The following is a 23,013-nucleotide window of genomic DNA, read 5'->3' as shown; positions in this document are numbered from 1 at the left end:
GACACGTCAGTGAGAAAAGCCCACGTGTGTTCTAGCAACACAGTCTGCCCAGGGAGAAGCCTGCTTGGAAATTTCCTTGGCACTTCTTCCCAGCCGCACCTCCTCATTAGGGCTGAGAAAAGGTGGGAGAACACGGAGACCCTTTTCAGTGTGGCTGTCCTGAGAATTAGGCAGCCCAGCATTTCAGACCCAGCACATAGAACAGAATTTGAAACATGGTATGTGCCCAGCACACATTTGCAAGGTGAATGAATACATTTCAGTCTGATGATTGAATCAGAATAGCTTGGGAGGGAGAAGCAGTGCCCTCCAGAGGTGACTAACGGGGACTCTCACCGAACACCATGGATCCCAACCCCAAGAGTGCCCCTTATCAGGTGACGCAGCTACTCCCAGACCCAAGGGCTCTAGGGGGTCTCACTGGACGAGTCAGCCCAGGGGAGGGCTGCCAGGTAGTTTCAACAAAAATGTTGGACATGCTCCATACTACATGAGAAGGTTATTGAAGTCCCTACTGCATCTCATATTTTACAGGGTTCCACGTGGCTCTTATTTTATTCCTCTTTTTGTTTCTTGGCAAATGGGAGCTGGCTTTGCGAGGCCACAGGATCCCTTCTTGCTGCCCCAACACTTGACCTGGGGTCTATACTGACCCTTGACATTGAACACACATCCACTCTGGAATTAGGCATAGAGATTAAGGCAGTTTTCAAAAACTTGGAGCAACAGATTATTTTACTGAAGAAATAAATTTATTCATCTTTCTAATAAGAGTTCTCAAGGAAGCTGAACATTCTGTCCAAGGTACCAACTTCCTCATAAGGAAAATTAGGGAGGTGCTCTTTCCTTTAAGCCTTAGCATCTAAGGTGAAAACATGCAGGTTTGGATTGATTTGTCACAAATCATGTGTTTATAAAAGGAAAGTGTCCAGCACACCCGGCAACTATATGAGGGCACCTAGGGGCTTCCTGGCTGTTGAGCGAGAGGCCTGAGGTGATACAGAGGACGCAGTGAGGGGGCCCCTCCCACCTCTGGTGATGGAGTTCCCACTGATTTTGTGCTGGCTTCGTCGTGACCTGTATCCATCAGGCTGTACACCCACAGGGCATAGACTAGCTGTGCCTTGTCCACGTGCTCTGGGCTCTGCACTGCCCATTCCTGGACCTGGCCTAAGTAGATGTTCCACAAATGCTTCCAGAATTTCACTGAATTATCCCTGCAGCCTGGGTAGTGGAATATTTACATGCCAGGCACACACAGTTCGGTCGGTGAAAGCTCTCCCACCTCCTGGCCATCTCGGAAGCGAGGCCTGTGGAGAAGGGCGTGTGTCACTCTGGGCTCTGGACCCCCAGCCAGCCAGTTCCATTGATCCCAAGGCTGACTCAGTCCATCCACTCACCCAGAGCCCCAGAGCCAATGCACCAAGCAAGTGGGGAGTTGGCTTCCTTGTTTCTCCCTCCCTTTGATCCCTTCCTCCCACTAATACTGGTGGAGCACCTGGTTGGCCAGCCAGTGTTCTAGACACCGGGGACACAAGACAGGCAAGGTCCCTACTTGGAAAGCTCTTTATTGAGGTGCACAGAGAAAGAGGTTCGTATTTGCTTCTCAGAGAGATAAGGTGAGGGGACTCGATTACAAGTTACCCAGAGAAATGGATGTTTGCCGCTGTGGGCCTCTGACATCCATTCTCCCTTCCCTTGGTGCCCTATTCCACATTTTATTTGGATGCCCATCCTTCCCCCAGCAGCCTGTGGACTTCCCAGCCTCCCCCAGCTGCAGGTGTGGGCCTTGATTGAGTGAAGCCAGTCAGCACACCCGTCCACCTGGCCACAGTGATTGGCTAACAGATGGACCTCAGACCCAAGCTGGGTCAACCAGACCAGGGGAACTTTTGAAGGGCCCCTGCGACATGTTTTCTTGATCATCTGGAGAAAGACGTACTGACTCTTCTGGATGGTCAGAGCACGGACATGGGGGACATGGGTTTGGAGCAGCTTTGACCCATTTGTGTCCTTGAGTGTGGCCAGGCTGGGGATGAGGTCCAGAGCCAGAGGCAGACAGGCCTGAGAGAATTCCAGAGTTGTGGAGCCAGTGCCCTGCTCGGCTTGAACCTCGGCCACCTCTGGACTCTGAGGTTACATGAGCCAACGCACTCTGTTGTAGTTTGGGTTGGGTTTTCTGTAACCTCCAGCTGAGAGCATGCTAGCTGATCTCACTAAAGAGAAAGTTCCAATCAGGTTGCAAGGTCACGACTGAGGGTTCCTTGTTCAAGGGAAGGAGACCAGGCAGCTGGTTGGTGACCCATTCAGGGAGCGACAGCCTTGCACCCCCAGCCCAGGGGAGGTGGGAAATGGCCCTCATTGCAGACAGAGAAGCCAAGGGGCAGCAGGTCTGGTGAGGGGAAGGCTGGTGCCGAGGTCCCTCCCCCCGAGCCTGTCTGGCGCTCCCTCAATTTAACTCCACCTGACTGGTAAATGCAGAGTGCAGTCCACTTAAAGAAATCAGAGCAGCTGCCACTTCAAAGCAGGAAAGATGTGTGTAGGTGGGTGGGGAGGAGGTGGGTAATTATGCAGGGAAAATAGTTTTCTTGATATTCTTCTGGAAATGTGCTTGGAGCAGAGAGAGCAGCAGGGGAGACGATAGGAAAGGGGACATGTATTAATAGAGGGTGTGCATTGTGCCTCTCCAAAGGGCCATAGAGTGTGCAGAGCTTCCCATGCTTATCTGATCACGGCAGCATCTGATTTCGGGCAGCATCTGAGACTCCATGAGACACTCCTGGATGTGGGACTTCATCCATGAGTTGACTAAAGGATTTCTTGGGAGTGACTGAGTCCTCCTTTTGTGTGTGTTTGTACAAAACACTGGCTCTTCCTCATGACCAGTGGGGCTGGGCACCATTTGTGTTCCACGTCTGGACATTTCATGCTCTGGGAGAGGAAAAGGGAAGTCAAGCCTAGCAGGGGAGGGGGCTGCAAGGTGCTAGGGAAAGCCGGAGCTCTACAGGCCATCTCCTTGCCCCTTTAGGGATCTGCCCACTGATTCCACCTACCCAGAATGCCTTGGGTGGCAGAGGGACACCACCGAACTTTGAGAAGCAGCTCTGAGTTTGTGAACATTGGATGCCGATAATTATCCAGCTGTGAGTAAGCCGAACATTTTTTAGGGCTATTTCTGCATAATTATAAATATTTGGGGATATTAAACTCCCAGGTTACGCATTGAGGGTATTATTTGAGCAATGGTTGGCTGCAGAGCTGGAAACGCAAACATCTTTTCATTCTTCCCTCCTAGAGCACTTAGATTATTTAATGGGATTCAAAAGAAAAAAAAGGTTCAGCTGAGGGGAAAAAACCTGGAAGCAAAGTCAGCTGCTAATATTTCTAAATAGCTCTAAATCAAAAAAAGAGGAATGTGACCACTTTACTTAATTGTGGTGGGTTTGTGATGCATTTTCTCTATGGGTTAGAAAAGCAATTACCATCAGGCAACCTACTTGTGCCTCCATTGTGATAAAATGTTCCCTCTAATGGGGCCAACATGCCGAGCAGTGGGCCTTTTAAAGCACTAAATGCTTCCGGAGCTTTCTCACGTGTGAGGCTCCTGGGTGTGCGCTGAGAGCCCAGGGCTCCCTCCCTCTAAGAACCTGTTGTGGTACAGGGGTTTCTTAATAGGAGATGGGTCCTACGAAGCAGCCGCTGAGGTCTGGAGCATGAGCGAGGCCCCTGCTGTCCTGGCTCTATGCAGAGGCCCTGTGATGCTTTGGGGCTTGCCCAGCCTCCCACCCTCACACCCTTGGCTGCCCCATCTTACCCTCCCATCCAGTGAAGTCTCATATCTCCTCACCTGCTCCCCTCTGCAATCCTCCCACCACAGGCACCATCCCCATAGAAACATGCTCGCCTCTTCTTCCATCTGCTTTGTTAACCTGCCCCCTCCCACCACAGCTTCCCCACAGCCGCTGGGGGTTGCCGCTCATTCTCCAGCCGCCCCCCTATACCCCTGGATACCATGGATCCTGTGGCCTTGAACAAAGCCCCCAGCCTTTGACGCTCTTTCATGCTGCCCCCCTATTTTCCAGCCCTTGCTCTGGGCCCTGATTCACCCTTTCCCACTTCAAAGACCTGCCTTCATCTTGGGTAGCTTTAATGAGGTGTGAACGACCCATCCCACCGTCCAGGTCACAAGCTTCCTTCATGCCCCTCACTTTCTGCCATATCCAGGCTGCCATGTCCAGACTGGACCCTGTACAGTCTTGGCCACACCCAGCAGTCTGTGTTTCTCTCATCTTCTGCCCCCTGCCCCCCGGGAGGTCTCTGGTCAGCAGCCCCGAGGATTTTGTGTCCCCTCATTTCCAGCTGGGACACTGTGGCCATCCCACTACCTCCCTCTCTGGACCCTGAAGCTCATCATCGCCATCTCTCACTCCCAGGTGCTGCCATCTAAGGCCCCTGCCTGGGCAGGGAGCTGCTGCCTGGTGACACTACTAGACAGCGTGGCTGGAAACCTGGCCCCGGATTCCCTCCCACTCCTCCTAGCCCGCCCCACCCCACCACTGCTTCTGTCCCTAGCTCCTCGGGTCACACCGAGACACCCATGAAGACGTGTTAATGTACAAATTCTTCAGAGTAAAATAACCAGGGCTTCCTTTTGCTTGAGATGCAGGCAGCCCGCAGGGGGCGTCCTCTGAGACCCTCGGGCCGGCATCCCCGCTTGCTTCCACAGGGGCGCTGTGGGCGCGGTAGGCGGTAAAACCCTCCAACGTCGGTTTGGAAGCTCGAGGTTTCACACACAAAGGTAGGTGGAAGCGGGACCGATCCGGGAGGCTGCGCTCCCCAGACAACGCGTAGAGCCGCCCGCGCCGGTGCCCGCTTCAGCTCACTATCCTTGGGTGGGGGAGCGGGAAGAGGATCTGGCACGAGGGGGACGAACCCACGTGCACCCAGGTCTTAGCTCCATCTGGAGTTCTCTGCCCCTGCGCCCGCAGGCCCCGGGCGCCCCCTGGAGGCGGTGAGAGCCCCGAATGCGCAGCACACGCCCGGGAGGGCGCTGGCTTGAACAACCTACCCATCAACTAGAAAAGTACCCCCATAAAAATGGGCAAAGGACAGGAACAGAGGCATTTGAGATGAAACACAAACGCCCAATAAGACATTAAGCTGATGTTTACATAGACAGGATCTGTTGCAAGCCCTTATATGCATCAGCTCCTTTAGATCTCTCAACAGAGCTACTAGGGAGTATTCCCATTCCACAGATGAGTAAACTGAAGCACAGGAGACTAAGTGACTTGCTCAAGGTTATACAGTAAGTGGCAGGGCCAGTATCTGACCCCGCAGCCTGGCACCAGAGTCTTAGGGCCTTACTCACTGCACCAGACTGTTTCTCAACATGTGGAAAATATACGCTCTGGCTAAAAACCAAAGTATAAATTAAAACAATTCATTCAGTAAATTAATTTGTCCTACAAGTATTTATTGGATGCCCGTTGTGAGCCAGGCCCTATTATGGGTGCAGGGGAATAGACACTAAAACACACAAAACATTAAGCTTACATTCCTGTGGGGAGAGAGACAGACAGTAAACATGAGACAATATTCTATGGCAGGTGGGCTAGTGCATGGGGAAAAATAGGGAAAGGGGGAGAGGGAGGGCTATTTAAATCAGGTGTCAGGTGGACCTCTTTGAGAAGGTGACACTTGAGCTGAGACCTAAAGAAAGGGAAGCCTCGTGATTATCAGTGAGAGGAGCATTCCAGGCAGAGGGGAAGTCCCTGAGGCCGGTGCTGAAGGTGCTGTCCACGTGGACAGGAGGTGGTAGGCTCCTTCCTGGCCTCCCTGGTCCATCGCCAGTGCCCAGGGCCATACGAGGTGTTCAGGGAGGACTTGCCTGCTAACCATTAAGTGAGGATAGCACCTGTTTTTTGCCCTGGGCATTTGCTTACTTCCCTGCAGCCGGTCCCATGTGACGACTGTCCCCATGAGTCTCAGCAGAGGGTGGGATGATCTGGAGAAGTGGAAGGGAAGCCCCCACTAATATTTAGGTGGAGATAACTAACCCAGATTCTGGCCCTCTGAGCTGGGATGGCAGCAAAAGTCAGCCCTGTAAAATGCAATGAGAGAGGTTTGATTACCAGGAGGGACCATCTAACCCATATCCCAGACTGAGAGGTCAGCCCACACAGGGGCCTGAGGGAGTCGGGGATGAGTGCGCTCTGCACATACCGATGGGCCCCAGCGGGATCCTGGGTGCCCAGGCGTCTGTGGTCTCTCTGCTTCACTAGATCTTGGTGGCACCTAGAATTCAGAAGTGAACTTCCCTTCAGTGAGCTCCCTGTCTGTTGCCCTGGGGTAGAAGGGCCAGGCCATGACTGTTATCTGCATGGCCTACTTTCCTCCAGAGACAGAAGCCCAGAGTAAGGTCAAAGGGAGACCAGGTGGCCCCGGAGGAGGCGAACCCAGTTCTTTCCCAGTGCCTGCCACTTTCCTTGCTGTGGCCGAAAGGCCATTCCCTTCCCCGCTGGTGTGGCCTCATCATATCCCTTTGATTAGATGAATCACCTCTAAAAATTGCTTATGTTCCATATGGTGAACTGCTCTTTTGTTCAGTGCTGAATACTTCTGTTGATTCTTGTGTCCACCTGGGCTCTTTTGAGTCCTGCTTAGACCAGCTTATGAAGGGGTTTTCAAGATGAGCGCAAACTGGGCCAGAACTTGGCACAGAGGGCAGGTGAGAGTAAGGGCCACTGGTTTCTTCTCCATGTCTCTCCCAGGGTCACACAGTCTCTCTCTGAGCTTGCTTTGCTCTCTTCTCTCTCCTGACCAACAGCTCCTTTGTATCTCCTTAACTCTGAGTTTCCTTTCCCTGTCTCCTAGCTTCTGTTTCCCGCTAGTTTCTGCTTTCATGTATCTGAACACACTATTGATCTGAACATCTGACCTCTCCCTTTCCTCCTTTCCGTGCCTGCACCAGCTGCTAACTGCCTCATTGCTGGACTTCTTCATTCATGTTCCCAAGCTCACTCACCTATTTTGTGCCACGGCACATCATGTGTCTCTGGATTGGTTGCTTTGGGTCATGGTCCCCTCCTGGTCCAATCAGTGGGGCCAAGAAGGGAAGGCACTAAGGGGGCCGGCACAAGGCTGTCTCTCCCACCAGTGCCCTGGGTGATGCAGGCACCACTATTAGACTGTCTGCTAGAGTCCCAGATTCATTAATTATTTTTATCTGTTTACTCATGCTTGAGTTTCATTTGTTGACCTTTGTTATTGTTGCCTAGAGGTCTTTTAAGGCTCCTTAAAAATTCTTCAGCCACCCAGCTTGGTTCACTGTGGAGGCTCCTACCTAGAGGCCTGGCAGAGGGAGGGTCATTCATAGTAAAACAAACAGTAAGTCATTTCCTCTTCCCTCTTTAGTCTCACCTTTCATCAAACAAGGGAGAAGGAACCATATTTAATAAACATCATCCATTAGATTAGATCAACAGTCTCCGAACATTGCAATTCTTCCAGAAACAGTATCTCTCTTGCCCTCACAGAAGAGCATGTGGTCAAGAGGAAATTGAATAAAGTTCTTTAATCAGCTACAGTAGTATTTGAATCATTTAATTTAATGGATCTGACAACCACAATTTATTTTTTAGGCCAATTTTAGCCAACCAGGAGAGCTGGCCCAGTCTGACCCATGCTTAATAAATCACCTCCTTGCCTGATTGTAGAAAGTTTGGGGAAGAGATTTTTCTGGGGCTTTTCAAACATAATCAAAACCAATCTGCCATGCTGTGTATGCCAAGGCAGGAGTCCTTGGCCATGCTGCCTTCACATGGCCCTGTGGCTGTAGAGTGAGCCCTTGGGCTGGAGGGAGCTAAGGACACAAGGCAGGGAGCTGTCACCCCCGCAGCCTGTGCTTTTTATTCCTGGCTGCAGGTTCGCATGGCCAGGAAAACAAGTCAAATCAAATTAGATGCCAGACACATGCTGCTTAGTGCATCTCACCCTCTACTGCCTCAGGCTCTTCAACACCTGCTGGAACCTCCTCATTGGAAAAAATGAAAGAGGAGCTTCTGATTCAAAGTAACACCCACTGGACCCTCGATGTGGCCTCTACCAGAGTCACGTTAAGTCACCTGTGAAGTCCCAGTAAGGGGTGAAATGCAAGTTCCCTCCTTCAGAACCAGTCTGACGTCAGCTGCATCTGAGCCCCTGGCAGACATCTCCTCTGACCTGCCGGGCAGATGTGGTTGGGCTGAGAAAAACCCATGGGACTTCATTCTGTTCCTACTGCAAGCAACAGCCACGTGAAATCAAGGGGCTTGATTTCAGGCCAGTCTTCCCATTTTTCTCCATCTATTCCAAAGAAACAATATGGCAGGAAGGAGGCTAGGAGACCAAGGCAGGGCTGGTGGTCTTCTTGGGAGTATGTAGCATTCTTGGAGACATAGTAGTGATAAGTAAGTGGCATTAAGAAAGGAGGAATCTGGTGTGGGTCAGTGCATGCAGGGAATTGTAAGTTTTTCGTGAAATCCAGTTTCTTAGAGTTTCTTAGTTGGGGATGTATTGATGTCAGAATAGAACCATCAACAGCCAAGGTTACAAGGGGGAGTTGTGTCCCTGCAGGGATCCAGGGAAATCCTGAGCTGGAGCCAACCGTGAGAGCCCTCCAGGCCTCCTGGGAACTGTCCAGTCACAGGCAGCACCTCCATGGTGCTGGACCTGGGGCTGCTCACCCATTTTCTAGCTCTGGGCACCCCCTTCTCTGCAGATGAACCCTTGGCTCCTGCTCCCCCCAAAACCTGAACTCACACAAGCATGACTCTGGGTTCACTAATTCTAGTCATGACACTTGATCCAGTAGCTTGAGAGCCACTATTAACCAAGGAGACCCCCTTCTGGCTCCTTCTTGGGGGTCTCCAGGGGACAGAGTGGCTCATGCACTCTTGTCAAGGTCCTGGGCAGCCAGGGCCACTGGCGTTTGTCAGGAAGCCCCCCCGCCCCAGAACCTCCTCGGAGGGCATCTAAACAACAGCTGCCCATACTTGATAATGGGGGTGGGGACAGAGATTTGGGGGAGGGCTGGGGAAGCCCCTCCTCCCCTATTGGCACCCCAACCAGGCCTGACTTTTCCAATTAAACTTTGACTCTGCCACTTACTCCTGTGTACCCTTGAGCCCTGTTCAGAATTTCTGATCCTCAAAAGTAGAACAGGGCTAACAGGAGCCCTTCCCTTCCAGGGTTGCTGTGAAAATTGAGATAAGAGTTCGAGGGCATAAACTATTTCAGAAATAATAAAGATAATAGATCTTTTTAACCTAGATGCAACCAGAGATCATAGAAAATGTAGATGAGTGTAGACTGGAGATACGATCTTGTTCTAGAAAGATGAATATGTTTTGAATTGCCACAAGAATGAAGTACATTTCATTAAAGAAAAAAGTAAGGTAATTTATGCACAGCCCTACAAACATGACTCATAAAATAGAACTAACTATAAAACAGTTTCTCTTTGTCTCCCTTTGTCCTTTAAATGTACTTATGGAGCTACCTTTTCCCTATAGCCTCTGGATGAAATCTAAGCTAAATCGCCTACTGACCCCTTCTTCACCCCTTGGCTGATGTCTTTTTGTTCCTCCTGGAGGCTTTCTTGATCAGGCTATAAGACAACCCCATGCTGGCTCTCTCGTGTCAGCAGCCACCTCTCATCCTCTGGAAGTGTTCGCTCCTTTGCCCCCCTGATCTCTGGGCATGCAGGCAGATCCCGACGCGGCTGCTCTCCTAGCTGTACTGCTAAGCCATCTGGCCAGCCTGTCTCCTGCCATCAGGATTTCTCTGGCATGAGTTGCCCCAGTTCACTGTGTCCCTGAAACTCCAAAGGACATGTCTTGAGCTTTCTGCGTGGTCTCACAGAAGCTCCTTTCCCCAAGCTTGAGGTGAGGAGCAAGCATCCTTCACTATCCTCCTGGGAAGAGGAGATTCACAGCACCAACTCTCTAGATATGCCCACAGAGCCCAGCACACTGCAAATGCCCAGTAAATGGCAGCCATCCTGGGCTCCTGATCCTGCCTCCCAGGGCTGAGGAAAGGGCTCTGTGGCCACTGGGCCTTGACTGCCCCTGACCTAAGCAGTTCTAAGCCCTAAGTCCCAAGGGCAATCCCAGGTCCCTAAGTGACACAGTTATTGAGAAGAGAAACTGGGATTCCACTCCAAGCCAAAATTGCCTTCCTGGTCTTTGCCAACTGTCTCCAGGGAAAAGAATACTCCCCACCCCTACATTATGAGGGTAGGTGAGCAGGTGAGAAGAAAGGTGTCCCGGACAGCCACAGAAACATGGTGGATGTGGCAGTGTCCCAAGCAGGCACCAAACAACCCCCACATTGGCTGCTCTGCTGGATATGCTGTCCTGTTAAGGACCTACTCAGGGAGCCCAATGAGAGCTGAACTGTGAGGCCCCTTGCTCAGGGTGACCAAAGGGGTTTCAGGAGGTGCCAGGATTGGAGGCAGAATGAAAAACATGCCCCAGGAAACAGAAGATGAGAAAGCTGGGGAAAGGAAGGCAGTAGGTGTAGGAAGGAGGGAGGGAGGACCTGAGTCAGAGTTGTCTTGGGCACAAACCTAGGGTCTGAGGGTCAGCCCAGAAGCCCTGGGGCAGGGATCTGGGTCCTGTTTTCAGAGTGGCCCCGGAGGAGACAAATGGTCTGGAAGGCAGTGCCCTAAGAATGTCCACACCAGCAAGCCTATCTCAGATGATTAAGTGGCAGCAGATAAATTTAACTAAATGTGAGTAATGGGAACACAAAGGGGAAGTGAAGAGAAATAGAATATTTTAGCAACATAAGGAAATGAGAAGAAAATGACTTTGCAATGAAATGTCAAACTTCTGTGCCTGGAGGAGATGTAATCTGGTCATTGCAGGCTTAGGGGAGCGGGGGAGTCTGTGGTTATTTCAAGAAAATTTTAATTCACTTTAATTTAATAACATATGGCCAGATTCTTTTGGGGCAATGTCAGGAGACAGAACTGGGAGTCAGAGAGTGCCAGCTCTGCTAACTGGGGTGTTTTTGGTTGTTTTACAAGGAGAAGCTGTACTTAAATTCATTTCACCTATCCATCCATTCATTCAGGGAGTGAATCTTAAAACCTGAGGATTAAGAAGACAAAAGACACAGTCTTGCCTACTCCTGCCCTCAGGAGATCCTGGTCAATTGGGGTGACAGACAAGTGAACAGAAAGTTACAGGGTAGGGACACATTCTGGACCTAATACTTGATGCTCAATAGAAGTTTGTAGAATGAAAGCATGATTGAAAGGTTGGTTCTGAAAAGGCACCAAAAAAGAGTGAATATCAAGGTGGGTCTTGAAAGATGGGTTCCCCAGCTAGGCATGTAAGTCAAGGGAAGTCCAGGTAGAAGGGACTGCGTGTGACCAGGTAGAATGGACCACATGTAGCAAAGCGGTGCTGATTATAATCATGGGGCTGGAGGAGATTGCCCAGGGAGAGGGGACAGGGTGAGAAGAGGAGGAGGACAAAGAAGAGACACAGGATCCATGGACCCTGATGAGAAATAACACCCTGAGGAAGGCATACACTGAAGACCTCCCAGTCCACTATTACTATCGCTGAAATCTCTACTGCAGCCTACAGTGCCTATTCATCCTTGGAGCTTCAGATCAGACATCGCATCCCCCAAGAAGTTTTTCTGGCTCAGGCTGGGGTGAGTCCCCCTTCCCCACGCATGCTCCCAGCATACCCTGTGCCACCATCCTTGTCATGGCCCACCCCAGCCCCATGTTGGGTTCGTTTGTCTGTATGCCTGCCCATCTCCCAACTGAAGCTGCCATGCCCAGCTCTGGTGGTGCCCCGACTACACTGGTGCCTCCCTGGATCCTGGCCAGGCTGTCCTGTCTATGGGATCCCATCCTAAGGATGGACAAAGTCCATCCGGAAAAGAGGTTCCAGAAGCTGAGGTCTGAATTAAGGGCTGTTGGCTGGGTCGGAGGGTGGAGTCCGACCAAGGGAAGAGTGTTTTAGTTCATATCACATCGAACTTTTGCACTTTTAGAGGGATTCTGGAAGTGCCCTGGGTAAGAGCCCTTCTTATTCCCAGAACTCTGGCTGGGAGGGGTGGGTGGTTAGGGTTATTGGGCCTGGGCAGCAAAGCCAGAGAAACATGGCCCCAGGGCAGAGAAGCTGGAATGGTTGGACCGGCGGGACAGGGAGCGGGCTCGCTGAAGCCAAGGCTCAGGACGGGGCCTAGCAGAGAGGGGCCTGTACGAAAGCCGCCTCTTTGGACAGAGCTGCCTGCGGAACACGCCGCCCAAGGGGAAAATGACAGAGCTGTAGGTGTCCTGAATGTCCGCTAGGGGGAAACAGAGGCTAAGCCAGCTGGCGGGTAGCCATGGTAACCGCAGAGCCAGCTGCTGCGTTATCCCTAGACTCTGGCAGGGAGGTAAGGAGAACGCCCAAGCAGGGTGTTGCGAATGCTCGCGGGTCTGTGGCCATCAGCTCCAGGCAAGGACGAAGGACCCAGGTGACTTTCATGTTTTCTCATCTCCACCCAAGTCACACTTTTGCCGGTTGAGCCAGGCATAGCAGTTGTGGAAGAAAAATAAAATGGGGTTTTGGATCAGCCAAACCAGATCCTTCATTTTAAAGATGAAATAGAAACCCAGAGAGGGAAAGACACTTGCTGGAGACCACACAACAGCAGTCCTGTAAATAGAGCTGAAGAGAAACTGGTGGAAAAAAGGAAGAAAAGTATGCAAATGACCAAAGACCAATCTGGCAATGTGCTCTAATTTTTTTATTACCATTTTTTAATTTAAAATGTTTTAAACACACATGTGTGTATGCATATACATAATGCTGCAATGTAACAAGAATCTCTTTTAGCCGGTCACATGCATCTTTTCCTTCCTGTACCATTTTCTTCCTTCTCCAATTAGGGTCTTTTCCTTCTCTGGGCTTCTATTGCTTCTATAAAATGAAGAAGCTGGCCTAGCTGATCTCAAAGCCCATCACTGTCTATAATAAAGCAAAGCCTTCATTTCATGAACTCATCCCAGTTAACTGGGCACACGAATAGGTAAGCACTTCTTGGAGTGAGAGACTGCTTGGCAGCCAGATGTCTCTGTAACTGGGCCCCTGACAGGCTAGCCCAGGTCCGTTGGGTTCATGTATCTGGTTGCAATGTTGGAGGACATTAGCCATGAACAAAAACTACCTCCACGAGAATATTTGAGAGTTAGTTAACTTGCAAGTTTATTTTTAAAACTCAAAGACATTAAGAAATAGCCTCTAGACACTCATGATGGGGAAAAAACTCTCAAATCCAAACACAGTTAATTCAGTAAACATCATGTGAGAGTAATCTTGTTTCATTTCTAGTCCCTCATTCTTTCTCTGCCCTCCTTCTCTATCCTGTTCTTCGCTCATTTTTTCTACTTTCTGATCTCTAAGCAAAGCCCCTTGTTTGGCTGCAAGAACCCTCAGATGCCATTTGCATCTTGGAAGGCCCAATGGGATAAATCTCCCCACACAACCAACCATATCCCAAGGTCGTTGAACATCCTGGTCTCAGGGGGTACAGAGGTATCTGGGGAGAGCCTTCCCTGAGTAGACATTTTTCATGATTCCAAACCCATGAGGGGAGCCTGGGATCAAACAGACTAGGCCACAGGGTCAGGGCAAAGATGGGATGCTAGGGTGCTCCTAGGGCCCATCCCATCAACTGACAAATGAGGAGACTTAATAAACAAGGAGGCAAGTGACTGGCCTGAGGAGAACCTGTCTGGGAGAGCCAGATGGCTGAGCCAGGAGCCAAAGTGAGGTCTCCTGACCCCTGGCCCTTGTTACTTGCAGGGACTATATTGTCCCTGAGGTAACATCACTTGATTCTGGCCTGAGTCACCACAGCAGAGATGAGCCAAGAGTCTGTGGGTCCCTTCAGCTTGGCTCGGGGTGGCTGGAGACCACCAGGGAGGTTTTGTGAGGCAATCTGGAGCAGCAGGGGCTCAGAAAATTTGAGCTGTAGGTGCTCAGTGAACTTTTGTTGAATTTAAAACAGTTTTGGGGGCTTGTGGAGGCTTCAAGCTTGACTTGAGGGTGGGCTGGCAGGGTCAGTAATGGTCAAGAAACTGACCAAGATCAAACCTTGTCAGATGTCACCATGGGGTGTCTGTGACAAGGCCCCAGATGCTCACAACTCACTATGTGTGTCTGGGGGACTGAGTGTCCAGTTTTTCCCTTTTCTACCTTCCCTACCCTGTATGTCTGAGGAAAGAACTTTCATTAGATTGCACCAGAGACTAACTGGTACATCCATACAATATAATAGTACTCAGCAATAAAAAGAAATCAACTATTGATACACACAACGACTTAGATGGACTTCAAGGGCATTATTCTGAGTGGAAAAATAGGCCAGTCTCAAAAGGTCACATACTGTATTATTCCATTTATATAACATTCTAGAAATTACAAAAGTATAGAGATGGAGAACAGACCAGTGGTTGTCATGGATTAGAGAAGGGAGCGAGGCAGGTATCACTATGACAGCACAGGGAGTTCTTTTGTGGTGATGGTAGCTTTGTGTCTTGAATGTGGTGATGGTTGTATTATTCTATACATATGATAAAGTGCCATAGAATTATACACTTAGGACATTAAAAAATACATGCAAAATAGGTAAAATCTAAGTAAGGTTTGTAGACTAGGTAATTGTATTGTGCCAATATCACTTCTCTGGTTTTGATAATGTGTTATAGTTACATAAAATGCCATTATGGGGGCAGCTGGATACTGGGTACGTGGAACCTCTCTGTACTACTTTTTGTACATTCTTGTGAGTCTATAATTACCTCAAAATAAGAATTTTAATAAAAACTGTACTAGTGAGTAGCTTTATTCTGTTTTGAATGTTTTGAGTTTGGAGGTGGTTAGTGTAATGTATCATCTAGGACTCTAGTTACAAGAGTCAGAGAAGCCATTTTAAACTGGCATAGGACAAAAAGGACATTATTGGTGCATGTGATCAAACTATGGAACAGCGGGGATAGAGCTGCACACACAAGTCCAGCTAATGTAGGAATCACATAGACAAAATTCTCTTTCTTGTTTTCTCTCTCATTCCCCTTTCCCATCCCCTTCTCCAATCCCCCATCTCCCATCCCTTCATAGAAGAGGGAGAAGAACTTCTCCCAAAGAAAGGGGATGCTGTTACTGAGATATGAGGGAAGGGATGTTGGGCAGAGGGGGAGAAAAGATGTCCATTACAGCATGTTAAATGGGATAACATTTTAAAAATTTATTCATTTATTTATTCAGGCTTCACCAGGCCTTAATTGTGGCATATGGGCTTCTTAGTTGCAGACTCTTAGTTACGGCATGCATGCGGGATCTAGTTCCCCCACCAGGGATCGAACCCGGGCCCCCTGCATTGGGAGTGCAGAGTCTTACCCACTGGACCACCAGGAGAGTCCCTAGCATATTAATTAATGAAAACAGCCCCTGAATCTATTAGAAATAAGGAAACAACTTGGTGGTACAGTTCAAAGTGCCAGTGTGGTGGCCTGCATGCACAGTGATCATCAGGTGAGTCTCAGTGCCAGCCAGGCTCTGGCCTGAAGACTAGTGGGTGGGTGGTCCACAGAGGGGCATGAGCTCTGGGGAAAAACTGTGCTGAGCCTACAGTGTCAGAGGCAGGCAGAAGAACCCATTGGAGGGCCCTTGGGACAGGATCACCAGGAACTCAACTGTAACATAGGAGGATATATGCACAGGGTCAAGAGCATGCCTGAGACAAGAGGTCACTTGAATCCAGGATCTGACACTTGGTAGCTGAGTGACCTTGGCAAGTTTCTTAAATTCTCTGAACCTGTTTCCTCACATGTAAAATTGGGATGAGAATACTTCATAGGTTGTTAAATTCAGTTGATATAGTGTATGTAAAGCACCTAGCCAGGTGAAAACTGCCAGGATCTGAGTTATTGTTATGCCGATAACTTTACAGCAGTAGAGGGTCGTAGTGGCAGGCAGGTGGCGCTCGAGCCCAGCGCTCTGCCGGAGGACGCCCTGGAAGCTGCAAATTGAAGCAGGTGCTTTGGTCATATTTGAAGAGGAGGACCCGAGCGCTGAGACTCGCTTCCCCAGAGTCCCACTCGAAGCTTAGCCAAAGATCTCTCAATGGAGGGCTGAAGCTACGCAACCCCCACTCAGCGCCTCCGTCTTGTCCTCCTGGCTCGAGTGTGCCCAGAAGACAGGCGACCCGAGTTCCTTGTTGCTCCGGGAATCGCTGGTTCTCTGGCTTAACAGGGTCGGATTTGAGCGAGCTACTTTCGCCGGGTCCCGTCTCCCCTCACGAGGAGTTTTCGTGGAACCCAGCGGGTGGAACATTTTAACGAACGTTTTAAAGTGACTGGAACTTGGATATTCTTGTGTTATGGGAGAGGACCCAGCCAGAAACCTGGACCCATGGCGGCCCGAGTGAGGAGTTGAAAGTCAAGTCCAAGTGGGCATTAAAAGACAGAGCAGGTAACATGGAAAACATTTAGCCTTTGCCCTGCTAAAGACAAAGTTCTGCTGAGTCTCGCATCTTCTGCTCCCCAAACAGAGGGGCAGCCTCCCGCCCACCAGCTTGCGGGGTGTGAAGAGGCTTTGGGGTACCACTAGGGTACCTGGAGGCCCCCGCTGATCTCCCTGGCCCGGCCCGCGTGCCGGGAACCTGGACTGGACCTTCAAGTCTGTCTTTTCAGCAGTAGGACTGCGGGTGTGGAGCAGATGCTGAGGCGGTTGTCATGGAGACAGGAGGGCGCGGAGAAGAATGTGGTTCTTGATTGGCTGGGAGGCTTGTTAGGGCCAGCGGGCGCTGTGGTCAACCCGAAAGTGCAGACCTGCTTGAGGAAACTGGCCACTCGGATGTCTGCGCTTTGCGGCCAGTCCACAACCGCCCCCTGACCTTCAGCAGCAGAGCCTGGCAGCGTAGGGCCGCGCTTCCCCTGAGAGGTGCCCCGACTCTTCCATCCAGAGGGCTGACCTCCAGATGAAGGAAGGGGACTGCGCCTGGGACCCAGGAACGGCGTCCAGAGCTGTGTGAGGCTGCTCTTGGACTCCCCGCGGACCATCCCCCCATTCCTCAGCGGGTTCGGCTTCCTCCCCAGGGCTCAGAGCCCGGTGGGACCTCCGGAGCGGCAGTCAGCTGACAGGCACCAGTTACGTCGCCCATCTGTGGTGCACCCAGACCTTAGGTGAGCTGGTTCAGGAGGAGGGTTAGGGGTGGCTCTGGTTCGGTGCGGCATTTCAGAACTGTGAGGAGGAGCCAGTGATTCCTCCCAAGTGTGTTCATCCTTCTGTTAATCTGTCTATGCAGAAATCCAAGCCAACCACCAGAGCGGTGTGAATCAAGGGGCTTTGCCCCCAAAATCTCCAGTTGGTCCCTTCTCAGGTTTTATAAATGATCCTTGAAATGGACAATTGGAAATTTTAAAATCTTAGGTTAAAAATGAATAAATGTATCTTTGCACCATTTTGCTATTCTACTGCTCTTGAGTGCTGAAGGCATATGCACACTCAGCTCCAGCCCAGCTCGGGTCTCCCTCCTATTTCTCAGAGATCCCTTCTGAGCCCTGGACCTTGTGATGAGTGACATCTCTATACACACCTTATTCTTTCAAAGGTAATCTGTCTTTTCTCTCACTACTTTTAAGATCTTCTTTGGTGTTTTTCGGTTTCACTATGATATGTCTAAGCATATATTTCTTTTTATTTATCTGGCTTGGGATGTTGGTATTCCAGAATCTGTAGGTTTGTATCTTTCATCAGTTCAGAAAATTCTCATCCTTTATCTTTTCAAATATTACCTCAGTCCCCTTCTTTTCTTCTTCTGGAACACAGTTAGATATATTATAACTCTCTGCTTTTTTCATCTTTTCCTTCTCTTTGTCCTTTTGTGGATAATTTCCTGAGGTCTAGCTTCTGTTCACTGTTCACTGGTTTTCTCTCCAGCTATGCCTAATCTGCTGTTAACTCTGTGTGTGAAGTTTTAAATTTAACTTACTGGGACTTCCCTGGTGGCGCAGTGGTTAAGAATCCGCCTGCCAATGCAAGGGACACAGGTTTGAGCCCTGGTCTGGGAGGATCCCACATGCCGCATAGCAACTAAGCCCATGCGTCACAACTACTGAGCCTGTGCTTTAGAGCCCGCAAGCCACAACTACTGAGACCGCATGCCACAACTACTGAAGCCCGCACGCCTAGAGCCCGTGCTCTGCAACAAAAGAAGCCACTGCAATGAGATGCCCACGCACCGCAACGAATAGCCCCTGCTCACCGCAACTAGAGAAAGCCCATGAGCAGCAACGAAGACCCAATGCAGCCAAAAATTAATTTAAAAAATAAATTTAACTTACTGTAGTTTTTCATTTATAAAAATTCTACTTGATTCTTATTCAGTTCTGTTTCATAATATTTTAACAATCTTGATCTCTACTCATATACTCAACCCCTATTTGAGTTTATTAAAATAATTTTTGAAATGTATTAGATGTATTATAGTAAATTCTGTGTTTGAGAATTCCCTCTATTTGGTGTTGTTACAAATCTGATTATACAGTTTTTTCCTACTGTCTGTCATTCGTGGTTCCCTGTTTTCTATATATGTTTCGTGATTCAAGGCTGTGAACACATATTTCTTAGGAAGGTAGTTTCCTCCAAGCAGGATTTGTGTTTGCTTCTGCCAGATGCCTGGAAACACCATTAACCTGGGACCAATATTAACTAAAATTTTAGCTTGCAGTTTTTTAGAGCACCCAGGGACTGTGAATTCAGGTTGCAAATCCACGTGGGAACCAGCTTGTGGTTAGAAATTCTCAGGGGAAACATTTTCTACCTCTTCTACTCATTGCCAAGGTTTGAAACAGGCAATTTACCTTGCAGTCTCCACCAGGAGGGTGTTCACCCTTGGAGTCCCAATTTGAATTGGGTGTGTGTGTGTGTGTGTGTGTGTGTGTGTGTGTGTGTGTGTGTGTGTGTGTGTGTGTGTGTGTGTGTGTGTGTGTGTGTGTGTGTGTCTCCTATTAGATATCCTACTTTGGGTGGGATTTGAGTTTCATCACCTGGCCCCTGTGCTTACAGGACCATGAAAAATAAAGCTCAAGTTTGCCTCATTTGGCAAATGATTTCCAGGTGAGAACTAGTTTTCAGTGATCTGTCTACCACTCTATCAGTTTTGCTTCATTTTTGGCTCTGTGTATTCCTCACCAATTTTCTAACTCACCAATCCATTTAAAAAGATTTTTAAAATATTTCATCCAGCATTAAAGTTATGAAGTCACACTGGCAGAAATGGGGGTGCATTTGTGAGTTCTTTAGAGGAAACCCACCAGTACCAGACTTGGGAGATCTGGCTCTGCTTCAACCTCTTCTAACCTCCTTAGCTTCTTCTCATACCCATGTAATTACACAGCCTCTAACTGTGGTGAGCTGCACCCATCCCCCACCTCTCCTGGGGGCTAAAGCCCAGTCGTTTTCCACTGCATCCACTTACTACACAAATAATGAAAATTCAGGCTACTCTTCTTACACTCAGCCTGTTCTTTAACTCCCCTTTCCCTTGCTTTGGGGAGGCCTTGGGGTAGTTTATAAACCCTCCCCTTCTTCTGGGTGCTCTCAGTGTTTTCTTTCTCACACTTATCTTGGTGTGAGGGTAGAACCTCGCATTCTCCACTAGACGGAGGGCTTGCTATTCTGAAGAATTCTTCCTTTTCTTTCCCATCCTAGTCTCCTTATACAGCCTGGGAAAGAGGGGTGGTGTTGAGGCAATGGTTAATAGAAGCAGGGCAAATTTAGAACACGGTCTGCTTCTGTAAGACCTGAGGGTGTCTAGCCCCAAATTTTTTGTCTTTTTCTTCCAGTTGTATTGAGAAATAATTGACATACAGCACAGTATAAGTTTAAGGTATACAGCATAATATTTGGACTTACATCATGAAATGATCATCACAATAAGTTTAGTGAACATCTGTCATCTCATATAGATGCAAAATGAAAGAATAGAAATAAGATTTTATGATGAGAACTCAGGATTTACTCTCTTAACAACTTTCATATACAACATACAGCTGTGTTCATTATACGGTTCATTGTTGTACATTACATCCCTAGTACTTACTTATAACTGGAAGTTTGTATCTTTTTGACTGTCTTCATCCAATTTCCTCTCCCCCTACCCCCTACCTCTGGTAACTACAAATGTGATCTCTTTTTCTGAGTTTGTTTGTATGTTTTTTATTCGGTTTTGAAGTATAATTGACCTACAACACTATGTTAGTTCCTCTTACACAACATAGTGATTTTTTTCTATACATTTCAAATGATCGCCACATAAATCTAGTTACATCACCCCAAAGATATTACTTTGTTATTGACTATATTTCCCACACTGTACATTTTATACCTGTGGCTCATTTATTTTGGGACTGGAAGTTTGTACCTCTTAATCTTCCTTACCTATTCTTCCCCCCTCCCCTTCTCCTCTGGTAAGCACCTGTTTGTTCTCTGTATCTATAACTCTGTTTCTGTTTTATGTTTGTTCATTTGTTTTGTTTTTAAGATTCCACATGCAAGTGATATCATACAGTATTTGTCTTTCTCTGACTTATTTCACTTAGCATAGTACCCTCTAGGTCCATCAATGTTGTCAAAAATGGTAAGATTTCATTCTTTTTTATGGCTAATATTCTATTGTATATATACCACATTTTTATCCATTCATCTGTTGATGGGCACTTAGGTTGCTTCCATATCTTGGCCATTGTAGATAATGCTGCAATGAACATAGGGGTACAAATATCTTTTCTAATTAGTGTTTTTTGTTTTCCTTGGATAAATACCCAGGAGTGAAATTGCTGGATCATGGTAGTTCTATTTTTAATTTTTTGAAAAATCTCCAACTGTTTTTCATAGTGGCTGCAGCACTTTACATTCCTACCAACAGTGCATGAGGGTTCCCTTTTCTCAGTGTCCTCACTAACAGTTGTCATTTGTCTTTTTTATAATAGCCATTCTCACAGCTTTGAGGTGATACCTCGTTGTGGTTTTGATGTTCATTTCCTTGATGATTAGTGATGTTGAGCATCACTCATTTTCATTTCAACAGACAGCATTTTCATGTGTCTGTTGGCCATCTGTATGTCTTCTTTGGAAAAATGTCTATTCAGATCCTCTGCCCATTTTTAAAATTTGGTTGTTTGGTTTTTTGATGTTGAATTGTACGAGTTCTCTGTATATTTTGGATACTAACCTCTTATTGGATATATCATTTACAAGTATCTTCTCCCATTCAGTAGGTGGTCTTTTTATTTTATTGATATTTCCTGCGCTGGGCAAAAGCTTTTTAGTTTGATGTAGCCCCATTTATTTATTTTTGCTTTACTTTCCCTTGCCTGGGGAGACATATCCAAAAAATATATGTTACTAGAACCTATGTCAAAGAGAGGACTGCCTATGTTTTCTTCTAGAAATTTTACGATTTCAGGTTTTACATTTAAGCCTTTAATCCATTTTGAATTTATTTTTGTGCATGGTGTGAGAGATTATCTGGTTTGACTCTTTTGCATGTAGCTGTCCAGTTTTCCCAGCACTATTTATCAAACAGGCTGTCTTTTCCCCATTTTATATTCTTGTTTCCTTTGTCATAAATTAATTGCCCATATAAGTGAGGGTTCATTTCTGGGCTCTCTATTCTGTTCCATTGATGTATGTGTCTGTTTTTGTGCCAATACTGTTTTGATGACTGTAGCTTGAAATCGGGGGAGTGTGATACCTCCAGCTCTGCTCTTCTTTCTCAAGATTGTTTTGGCTATTTGGGGTCTTTTGTATTTCCATACAAATTTTAGAATTATTTTTTCTAGTTCTGTGAAAAACGCCATTTTGTCTCTCTTTTGAACGCAGAAGAATTTAATCTCAGCTCTGAGTCCTGGTTTCCAATTCTGGGACAACAGGGAAATTTTCTCTTATCCCCTCATAGTAGTAAATGACCCATTGCTCCTGCTAACCCAGTGGTTCCCATCACATTCAAAGTAAAATCCACACTCCTTATCACAGCCTCTAAAAACCTTTGCTCCATCAAACCCCAGCCTACCTGTCCTACCTCTATGTCACTTACTCTCCCTCCCCCTCACTCTGCTACAGCTACATTAGGCATCAGTTTCTAAAACACATCGTTTGTTTCCACCGCGGGGCTTTGGCACCCTCAATTCCTTCAGCCTGGAATTCTTTTCTCCCTCATGTTCCAGCAGTTGCCTGATTAGGTCTCAGTCTACTGAGTTCCTGCTTCAGAGAGGCCTCCTTAGACCACTCATTCATATTTCTGAATGATGCCTTCTGTTTGTTCCACAGCATCATATTCAGGCGGCAGTGGTGGAAAGCATTATTTTTTTTTTTAATGTCCATCCTTTTGATAAAGCATGTAACAAAAAGAACATTTACTTGCAATCATTTCCTACCATGTGAATATGTGATACTCCAATGTTAAAAAATCAAGTGTAAGGCTAGGAAGTTTTTAGACTATTTGTGATATATAAAACATAGTTATAGAGCTTCCCTGGTGGCGCAGTGGTTGAGAGTCCGCCTGCCAATGCAGGGGACGCGGGTTCGTGCCCCGATCTGGGAAGATCCCACATGCCACGGAGCGGCTGGGCCCGTGAGCCATGGCCGCTGAGCCTGCGCGTCCGGAGCCTGTGCTCCGTAACGGGAGAGACCACGACAGTGAGAGGCCCGCGTACCGCAAAAAAAATAATAAAAAAACCCATAATTATATAAATCTAATTCTTTGAGTTGAAATTTTACATCATTTATTTATTTCCCCAAGTACAAAATCCTGAGCAATAGGATACCAAGTAATGAAATAACATGGCAGTGGCACAGTTTGCTTTTGAATACTGTTCGGGAGGCTACGGATTCATCTGAAGGTTTTTTGTTTTTTTCTTTCTGTAGTATCAACTATTTCATCAAGTATCTTGGC

The 23,013-nt window shown here is 47.8% G+C and overlaps 1 long non-coding RNA gene across 4 annotated transcripts in view; it reads left to right on the top strand.

Annotated features, from left to right (window-relative positions):
* LOC117202587 (uncharacterized) overlaps positions 1 to 18,490 on the top strand; it is a 73,685-nt gene extending 55,195 nt beyond the window's left edge. For 2 of the 4 annotated variants that reach the window (XR_007474527.1, XR_007474528.1), the window contains 3 exons: positions 3,029 to 3,143; positions 4,727 to 6,730; positions 7,417 to 18,490. This is a non-coding gene — a long non-coding RNA (uncharacterized LOC117202587). The remainder of the gene's footprint in view (positions 1 to 3,028; positions 3,144 to 4,726; positions 6,731 to 7,416) is intronic. The other 2 variants (XR_007474529.1, XR_007474530.1) reach the window with 2 other exon arrangements.
* Positions 18,491 to 23,013: the final 4,523 nt, after the last annotated feature.

Source organism: Orcinus orca, chromosome 20 (assembly GCF_937001465.1).
Source record: "Orcinus orca chromosome 20, mOrcOrc1.1, whole genome shotgun sequence".
Classification (NCBI taxonomy): Eukaryota; Metazoa; Chordata; class Mammalia; order Artiodactyla; family Delphinidae; genus Orcinus; species Orcinus orca.
Note: the sequence above shows the minus strand (reverse complement) of the source record. Positions and strands in the feature narration are given on the sequence as shown.